The following is a 10,029-nucleotide window of genomic DNA, read 5'->3' on the forward strand; positions in this document are numbered from 1 at the left end:
ACAGGAGTATCTTAACATAAGAGAAATGTTAAATGCAAACCAAAAGAATGCAGTAAGAGGCTGTGAATACTTCAGAAACAATCACTTCAGAAAACCATCTGAAATGCTATTTATCTCATGGATATGGCATGAAATGTTGAGGCTCTTCACTGCGCCAATTTGTGCATACAAGGCAGTAGCTCAGTCACTCATGGTTCCTGGTAGGATTTCATGTAGTAAAAACTAACAGGTATGTTTTATAAAGAAGCAGACAATGCAACATTTTCTGCATCCACCAGAGATAAGCAGACCTTACAGTCCGCAGCATGTCCTGCAGCTTTATAAAACAGCCCATCAGATCTGCTTGACATGTCTTGCCCATCTCTTGAGCAAGCGGGTCAGTAAGCAGGGGAGGCAGCAATCCACCCACACGAGTGTGGGGAGGTGCTGCTGCATTAGCAGCACTTGATGCTAAAGCACTCTCATTGAAAGAAAAATAACTTTTGTTTGGGCCAAAAAAAAAAAAAAAAAAAAAAAGAAAAACCTTTGGGGGATTGAATTTCAGAGCCTCCCTGCCTTTCTCTCAGCCCCCTCCAAAGGCTGAAATGATTTGTGTGTGAGGGCCTGTGACCCAGGGAGGCATCGAACAGCAGAGAAGGGAAACACTTGGAGTTCAGAGGGACAGTGGGTCTTGATGACCGGCATAAGACAATGCAGATGTTTCAGATCAGGAGGTCACCGATGATGACAAGAAAAGGCCCCCAAAAGCCTACATGCTTGGTTCTTTTCTACAGTCCTTTTTTATTTTCCTTGATGCCACACCTTGAATATTACATTTTTAGGACTTATCATAGAAGAATCTCTGGGTTTATTGTATTGGATAGCTCTGGAAAGTAGGGTGGGATTTTAATTTCTCCCTCGGGAGTCTATTACAAGGTGTGTGCCATGGGTGTTGGTGGTGGCCGAATGCACCCGGTCCTGCTGCCTCCTGTCCCAGTGGCAGCTGCAGAGCTGAGCCATGTGTGCTGCAAGCCCTGACAGTGGCCCATGAAGGAGGATTGTCTGCAATAGGAGTAGAGCCAGTGGAGGAATAGTTTTTGGACAAGAGTCCAACAATAACTGCATGTCCCATTGCCTTGTCTGATATAAACAGAGATTTCCTGGAAGGAGGACAGATTCTGGGACAAGGAAAGAAAAATACTGGCAGAGGGAAGGAGGAGGAGAAATTGTTCAGGATCCTAATCCAGCAGTAGGTCTGCTGAGTGTCTGTGTGCCGATGTCCTTTGTGTTTCTGCACATGGGAGAACTGGAGAGAAACCTGAGCCTTGGTCCTGATATGTGGGCCCAGCCTGTGTTAACAGCCAGTGAGAAAGTACCTCAGCACCACAGGGCTGGAGATAAGTTCAGATTTTATGTCTGGGCTGTGCTGTGAAAACAGTGTAGCAACATTATATACATAATATTTACATGAGCAAGAGAAGAATGGCGTGGCCTGCGGTGTCCAAGCTGGGGAAGCAGTCCCTGATTGAAGGCTTACCACTCCAGTAACAGCAGACAGCAGCACTGCTGTGTTTAGGTGCGTGCTGACGTCTGTGGGTTCCCCAGAGCCACGGGAGAAGTCATGTCCATGCTGCCTGCTGGTAGCACTGGGTATGGGCTTGCTTTACTGGGTTCATGGAGTCTCTTCTTCACCAGTAAATCCCTGAATTACGTGTTGGCAGGGAGGAGAGAGGAGAAAGATGTTAAAAATACTGTTTGCTTAAAAAATATGTATAGTCTTTTGGTTTGAGGGGGTGCAGAGGTTGCACAAGGTCCTCCCTGCATCTTCCTAGGAAGAGGAAGGATCCCCATGTCCATTGCATGCTGCAGCAGGAGGTGAAGAAGGAGCTGTGACAGAGCCGGGCAGAGCTACCCCCCGCTGCTGCTGACCCCAGTGCAGAGCCCAAGCGTGTGCTCCAGCCCCAGCCTGTCACCGCTGCTCAGGGCACTGCTGCAGAGCACTGCCTGCGCCCCAGAGCAGCGGCAGCAGCAGTAGATTTACTTCTTGGCACCGCTGCAAGAGGGACTCTGGCTGGAGTGCTTCCCGCAGATGCTGCCAAGATGGAGCCTGGCAAAAGAGTTAGTTTCCTAACTGTGACAAATGCCTGCCTGAAAAAAATGTGTCTTTATTTACAAGTGTTGTGTTCAATTAGCCGTATGCTTTGCAAAAGCTATCTTGTCCCTCTAACAGGCTACCCTGCAACTTGAACCACTCCTTCTCAGAAAAAGGCTAGATTTTTTTTTTTTTTTTTTTAATGTTTAGGAATTCTATATTTCTGGTGTGCCACAGCTGCCCAGCTTTAACCTCTTCTGGTGACACTAATCAATATGGTAACTTCTTGGTTGTAATTCTACCATAGGAGCCCCATCAGTTAAGCTTTTCATTACCTTTTTTTTTTTTTTTTTTTTACAGTGTTACTGTTTTCTTCTCAGGTATAGTTAAAAAAAAAAAAGGGGGGGGGGGGGGGGTGAGAAGAAAACCAAAACATGGTCCCTAGAGAACTTCTAGGATGACGGGTTATAATTAAGAAAACACTTTCCTGTTCTGATTTCAGAAGAAAAGTGACCACCACCTCAGCATGATTTCTCACCAATGAGACTGATACAGCTTTGCCATTTGATTTTGGCACTCCCTGTTGGGCTTATAATACAAACTGAACATGGCCTTTGTTATCACTATGGTTGAAATAGCATTAGCAAGGGCACAACTCAAGTTTTGAACATATGCTGGAACATACCCATAAAATATTAAAGAAAAGTTTTCAATAACAATTGTACTTAGAAACAAATTATCTTGGTTTTCCATTTCTGGGCTGTTCCTTGTGAAGCCAAACAGTTGCTGTCCCAGGGATAGTCTTTCTACAGCATCGAATTTGGGGTTTCAGACACAAGAGAAGCAAAATGCCTACTTTAAAATGGTGCTGAGCTAGCAACAATGCTTCTGAGGCCAAAACAGCTTCACAAAGTACCATCTCTGGTAATCAGCTGATTTTTTTTTTTTTTACTTTTTTTGGGTCATATGTAAATTAAGAACACATCTGCTTTCCATATGTCCCACATACACAGCTTACATATGTTTTTGGATGTATTATCTTAATCATATTTATTGGACAAAGCAAAAAAAATGAAGTTTAAAATATTTTTGGATTCATATTATTATAAAACCAACAACTATAAAGCAAATGAGTCATGTACTACACTCCAGTTATAGTGTACAATTACAGCATGTATTTAAGGGCTATATTTCTTAGCTGGAGTGAAATCTATAGGCAACAATGCTATCTCTCCTGTATTTTTGTCTAGCAGAGATCTAAAGAAAAATTAATTACACTTCTTTGACTGATTGTTATTCTGCTGAAGTATGGTTCTAATCCTTATTAACATTCTCTAAAGTCATGCATGAAATATGACTTTTGCACCACACTCTGTGGCATATGTTTTCTCTTTCGAGAGTATTTTTCAAACTATCTTCAACCCTCACTGCTGTTCATTATTTTAAGATAGGTTTAAAGTTTGCCACAGTCTCAAAACTGATCCAGTACAGAGCGTTGCAAAGGAAAAAAAATGACACATCATTCTGCTCATGAACACAAATTGCTTCTGATTATTTAGCTTTGAATGTTCTCCTCATACTGTTTTTATTAAAAGCCCCAGTATATTTACTCTTGATAGTGTCTTCAATTAAGTTAAAAAGAGTCCCTTTTCTATAGCAGTATGTAAAGAAAATAGTTGTTACAACCGCAAAATTACCGAAAAAACCTGGTTCTAGTAAAGTACTACTTCAGTTCAACAACCACAGCACGAAGTTTGCTGTTTTCTTGTAAACTTTCCAACCATTAGATAAACAGTGTCTGTATCTTCACATAGAAAGAAGCACCCTCTCTTTGTTTAAGGATAGTTGTTTTCTTACAGCTCTCTGCAAAGTATGTATGCCATTAATCCATTTATCAATACAGAAAACTTGCTCTTTCAGAGCTAGAATTACTCTTTTTGACCATTTGTGAGGTAGGTCTTTGCTCAGCGAACAGTTTTGGTAACAAATTGCTAAATGACTTAGGCAGAGCACTCTGTTTCTGTTCATTTGCCTCCTTGTGAGTGCAGTTAATTTAAGCTGTGACAAGGGGAAGGAAAGTTGTTACAAGTGGGATCCTGTGACTTCAGCACACATTGCACACAGCCAGGAATGTTTTCCTTTTCCTTTTATAAAATAATGATTTAGGAAAATGCTCTAAGTTTAGCAGTTTCTGGAGCTTCTATGCTGTTGGCTTCACAATAACTGATTTTTCTTTTGAAAACATTGTCTTTTAATGCTGTGATGTCACAGTCTAATATTGTACAAACGCGTAACTGGACTAAACATGTCAGGAACATGTCAGTAACTTTCCATAAATTATTCCGTCTCTTTGGGAAAACCCCTAATTATGTGTTAACTCATTTTCTACTTCAGAGAAGTTTTTGTCTTGAACTTCAGAATCCAATTGCTGGGGATCTTTTCTTTCTTTCTTTCTTTCTTTCTTTCTTTCTTTCTTTCTTTCTTTCTTTCTTTCTTTCTTTCTTTCTTTCTTTCTTTCTTTCTTTCTTTCTTTCTTTCTTTCTTTTTATTATTATTATTATTATTTGGGGGGGGGGGTTACTGTATATCTGTTTAAAATTCTTTCTGTGTGAGTTCTGACAAAGAACTGCAAGGATCTGGCAGTAATGGGATGGTAAAAATCAAAGAATGGATTAGAGGGTGTCATCTGTAAACTCCTTCAGAAAAAATCCTGGAAACGTGCAGGATGCTAGCGTCTCTGCAGAGCTGCACTCTTTCCTCAGCTAAGAGCAACTGCAGTGCATCCCTGAATGAATACTTCACATGCTCCAGGCTATAAAGCTGTTTGTGCTTTGAAGGCAATGGGGTACGGAGGAAAGGACTGTTTGAAACATGTCACTTTGAACTGTGCCGGAGGGTCCCAGGGAGCTGGCCACCTCCGTCCGCCCGTGCTCCTTTAGAGGTCTGGTTCCAGGCTGCAAGCCCTGGAGCCAGCCTCATAGTCTGGTCAGGTGGCCCCACTGTGAGATGTCAGGCTGATAAGTGAAAGTAGTGACTTTCTAGGGAAGATCAAGAGTTTACTGCTTGAACTGAATCTCTTGCTATGTGTGTGTAACAGTTCAATATGGTAACAAAAGGGTTTTCCTGCCTGCAGAGACAGATGCTGCCTTTTCAAAATGTTGCTTTACATTTGAAGTCTCAGCACATGCTGTAATAAAGGCCATCCTGAAACTTCAATGGATTGCATCATGAGGAAATGCAGAGAGGAAAGGGGTTTAGGTGGATCTGCAGAATCTCTTATGAACTCATACCCCATTAAAAAAGCAGGGGTCAGTCACAGCTCAGAATTGGTGCCATCTTGTGTTTCAGATACAATAGCACTCCTGCCAAGATGACCGGATGGGTGAGTGGGATCTGGGACACTGCTGAAACACCACAACTTCTTGTGGAGAAAAGAAAAAAAAAATCTTGATCCTAGATTTCATGCCTAAAAGATGTATCATTATTATTAGCTGACATGCAGAAGTTACTGTAGGTACCGGAGAATATCGCAGTTGCCATACCAAGAAGTGGAAAATAACTGAATCTTCAGATTTGCGTACATCTTCCTTTATTATCAAGACTTTCAGCAGGCTGATGTGAGCATACTTCTTTGGCCATTGTGCTACAGTGCTTCTGGATGCTGAAAAGACTTGCAGCCTAAGGAAGCAAATGACCTGAGGCAGTCCTATTATTTGTCCCCCTGCCAGGAGAGGCATTGTGGTAGCACTCGCTGTGTTCTGGGTAGAAAAGGGTGAGAAACATTTCCCTTGGCTTCTTATTTTAAGCTGTTGTTTTCAATATGCTTTTGCATATCTTTTCTGAAACATTCTGGTGATTAAGCTTTACTTTTATGTGTTTGTGAAAAACAGAACAAATTACAGTATTCTTATTTATTCTTCAAAGTGAATCTCACAATGTGCATTTAGTAATGCTGCTATGCTATGGTAGGGAATGGGAGTTATCCAAAGCAATGCATGAATGCAGTACGCTGTGACTTAAGAGTACAATTCTTGTGGTTAGAATACAGAGAGTGTGCAAGAAAAAGTTACAGAGTAATTCTCATACGGAAGAGAGGTTACAAAGATATGTGTATACTCTGATTACCCGTAATGAAAAGAGAAAAGGGTGTAAATCAACAGATAGGTTATTTCTTTTTAGTGATTTGCTTTGTGACAATTTTGAATGGAGGAAGGGCTGTAAATTTCTGATTGTTTTAGTACTGACAGTAGGGAGCAGTACTAAGCTGGCTGCCAACTAGAGTCATATGGACTGGAATTAATTTGTGCTTAAAATTATAAGAATTTTCAAAAGAAAATAGTTTTGCCTTATCTTTGATTTAGGTTTGTGTTATGCTAGGACTTTGTAGAGGCTAGATTCATAATTTCACATTTTTACAGTGAAATTTTTGTTTCATGGCAGTGTAAATCTGCAGTACTTTCACTGAAGCAGTGCAAAGCCTGTGTAAAGTTTATGCAACTTTATCTAGCGCAGACCTTCCAGAAAAAGGCTGTCAGATGAGTGTGAGCTCTCAAGACCCTGATAAAGATGCTGTTATTGAGTATAAATACAGAGTCATTTTTAATAGCTGTAATTAATAGGTGTTGTTGTTTTAAATGAATAGCAACTGGCTTTGTCTTTCTATTTTGACAGAAGGGGATTTACCTGAGTCACTGGAAGACCTTCAGAAGAGTCAATGACTGAGGGTCAGAGTGGGTGCCCCAGCCCAGTGCGCCCCACCGGCAGTGAGGGGTGTCTCAGAGCAGGGGGTGGTGAGGCAGGGCAGAGGACTGCCACCGCCCTGACCTTGCCCAGCCTTGGGTGCCTCATGATGTGCCAGCCTCCAGGGCCAGGGACTGCATCGTCAGGAACTTCAGCATGTACAATTTCAACATCTAAACATTTATTTTAAAGCTAGAAGTCAAATCCTTTTTTCCATCTCATTCTCCTGAAGAATGTACACAGACAATAGTCAGGGTGTATCTATTGCTGATATAAATAATGCAATAACGTAGAGAAACTGAGCTAAGTCTGTGGGCATTATTTGTTGCTCTAGCAGAGGACTGTGAGGACAGGGGATGGTTTCACTGTTAGCTCTGCCAAGGGCAGCACAAGCTGTGCTGCAACGTACTGGAGCAGACTGCAATCCCTGGACCTCTTCTGCAGACACCAGGAAAACATTTTTTTATGGACAAGGTGGGAGAGGATGATGGGGCTTGCTACTCTGTTTGCAGTGTGTGAAAGGGACAAATCCACCACACCAGGTACAGCTGGGCCCCTGTTGGAGGCATGTAGCTTGGGACCGAGTCAAGGCAAATTCAGGTGTGTGAAGCAGTCTTGGAGGCAGTGTGTTCTGTGGCAGTGTGGTACCTGTGCAAGGTGTGTGGCTGCATGCCTACCTGGGGCAGCACGTGGGAGTGCTCAGGCTGCCCAACCTCCCCAGAGACTCCTTCTTGCACCCAAGACCAGGGGGACCCAGGAAGGGGATGATCCTCCACCTCTGCCCCTGTGGGGGCAATGTGGTAGGCATGCTGAGAGCTCACTGAGCACACTGACAAGATCAGGTTTTGCACAGAATGCAGAGGCAGCCAAAACTTTCTCCTAAAGCACTGCCAGAGAAGGAGCTGGTTGTACTTCTCCTTTCCCGAGGCAACCAGGCATGGTGGGTGCTTGGCTCAGCCCTGCACCTTGCTCCTCACCATCAGCACCTGGCCTCAGACATGCTGGTGTGGCAGCGCTGGCAGGGATGGCAGCCTGCTGGCCTCTGCCAGGTGAGTGCCCCACTGTGTGGCACTGGCCACACTTGGACTCTCACCTGGTGTCTCCTGCTCTGCATGGTGGAGCAGATCTGCAGGAGGGTGGAGGTGGGACCTGTCTCCAGACACCTTCTAGCTGCAGGTGAGGGAATTCTACAGGGTTACTGAAGGTATGTATTTGAATCCCCTCAAGGAGAGGAGAGAGTTTAACTCCTGTCTCCCATTTCCTTAACCCAGGAACTTGCAGCCCACAGTCTCATTTTTACAGCTTACAAATGAAGGCCTCCCATAGTACTGCATAGTTGTGTCCTAATTAGCTTTTGCATTGATGTAGAATAGCATGGGTTAGTGTGTGTCCCACAGAGGAAGCAGTGATGTCCCATGCAGCTCCAGCAGCTGCAAGGACATCTTCACAATCCACCAGAAAAGTTGCTCTGTGTATTTTATTCTGGGCACCTCATCTGTCTGCAAAAATAGCACACACAAATAGCATGAGCATCCAGTCTTCACCTTTCTCTTGCTAGGACTGTGGTATAACTGTCAGCTATTGGTACGAAGGCAACATCATCTTGTAGAGGATGCTTTGATTTGCTGCAGATTATGATATGGCACATACACACATCCACATGCTTGGGCACAGATGCACACTGGAGAATGAGTAGTAACATGGTGTTAAGCTCTTTCCTTCATGAGGGCTGAGAACATGAGGCTATGAGAAGACAATTAGACAGGCTGGCCTTGTGCAAGCTGGAGGTGCCTCCCCACTTGCACCAGTGCTTTCACTGGGACTGCTGCCATGCCTGGGGTGATAGGGTGCTGCTGGTGGTGCTTTAGTCCCAGGGGAAACAACTGGTGTGCATGTGTGAACCTGACAGGCTGATTCCTGCACAGTACTGAGCACGAAGGCATTCCTGAGGCTTCCTCAGGACAGGCTGAGTGTCAGCTAGCCTCTGTCAGCAGTTCCTAAGCTGTTTCACCCCCTGTCCCACTTCCAGGTGAACTTGACTCTTACGCCCCCACTTTTCTCAGCCTGGGCAAAGTGCCGTGCTGACATGGCTGTTCTAGCTGCAGGAGGTAATCCAAAGCCCCCAAGCATTCGTGCATCCTGTCAAGAGGGAGTGCCCATGGTTTGTAAGTATTGGCATGTATGGAAGATATTGGTGCTGTGGCCTGCAGAGCTCCTGGAAGCTGTTACTTCTGCCAATGCATGCCAGCAGAGCCAGCAGGTTGTTAGGAGAGGTCCTGGTGAGGTCACCAGGGGACAGCCATCAGCCTTGTTGGAACGCGTGCTGGTGTCTGTAAGAGCAGTAAGATGGATCCCAGCTGTGCATACAGGACTTGCATCCGTTCAACCATATCTGTGCACCTATGCAGTCAAGCAGGCGCACCCCTTTTCAGCAGAGTCCCACTGCATCCCTGGGCAGTGTTCTCTCTCAGCACAGCTCCTCTACAGCTCCTTCTTGCAGCATAGGAGCTCCTGCACCTGCTGCTGGAGCGGCTGAGGTTCAGGCCATGCAAGGCTCTAAGACACAGAGTTCTCTCAGCCTCCTGATTTTCATGGTTAGATGTTGAGACATTTGGAGTCTCCAGACCCAAACATCATCTAGGAACATGTAAGCAGTATGACTGACATCTGTCACATGCTGTTTGTTCTCCCATGTCCTTCTCACAAGGAGAGGCATAGCAATTCTTTGTCCTCTTTTGATGAGGTTCTTGGACAAGTGGTTACGCACTCAGAAAAGGCAATGTTGAGAAAAGATGGATAGCAAGAAAGCGAGGATTGGGTCAGTCCTTTCTTCTGCAGGAGATTGTGATACAGGTTCACTGAGAAAGTTTTTTCTTCTTCCCTCTCTCTTGTTCATCGACTTCACCACTATCTTACTCATGGGACACAACCTGTCTACTGACAGGTATCCAAGCACTGAGTTCCTCTGGAGACAACACATACAAAATTTAAAACTTCTTTTTTCAAGCCATCAATTTTATTCTACATACAGAAGCAAATAATGTCTGTATGTACATAAAGATGTCACAGAAGGAGTTGATCTTTGTGGGGATCATAAGCAGTGGAGATGAAGTGTATCATCACTACCTCTTAGAAATATCCCTGCAACAAAGGTCCCAATCATCTTACATGTATTACTCATCCCTGAGCCTCTATTCATTTTCTCCCAAGAAGCATAG

General features: G+C 44.0%; 1 protein-coding gene across 2 annotated transcripts in view; it reads left to right on the forward strand.

The window, feature by feature from the left end:
* LMX1B (LIM homeobox transcription factor 1 beta) overlaps positions 1 to 10,029 on the forward strand; it is a 113,232-nt gene that overhangs the window by 21,579 nt on the left and 81,624 nt on the right. The window lies entirely within an intron of this gene.

This window comes from Anas platyrhynchos, chromosome 18 (assembly GCF_047663525.1).
Source record: "Anas platyrhynchos isolate ZD024472 breed Pekin duck chromosome 18, IASCAAS_PekinDuck_T2T, whole genome shotgun sequence".
Taxonomy (NCBI): domain Eukaryota; kingdom Metazoa; phylum Chordata; class Aves; order Anseriformes; family Anatidae; genus Anas; species Anas platyrhynchos.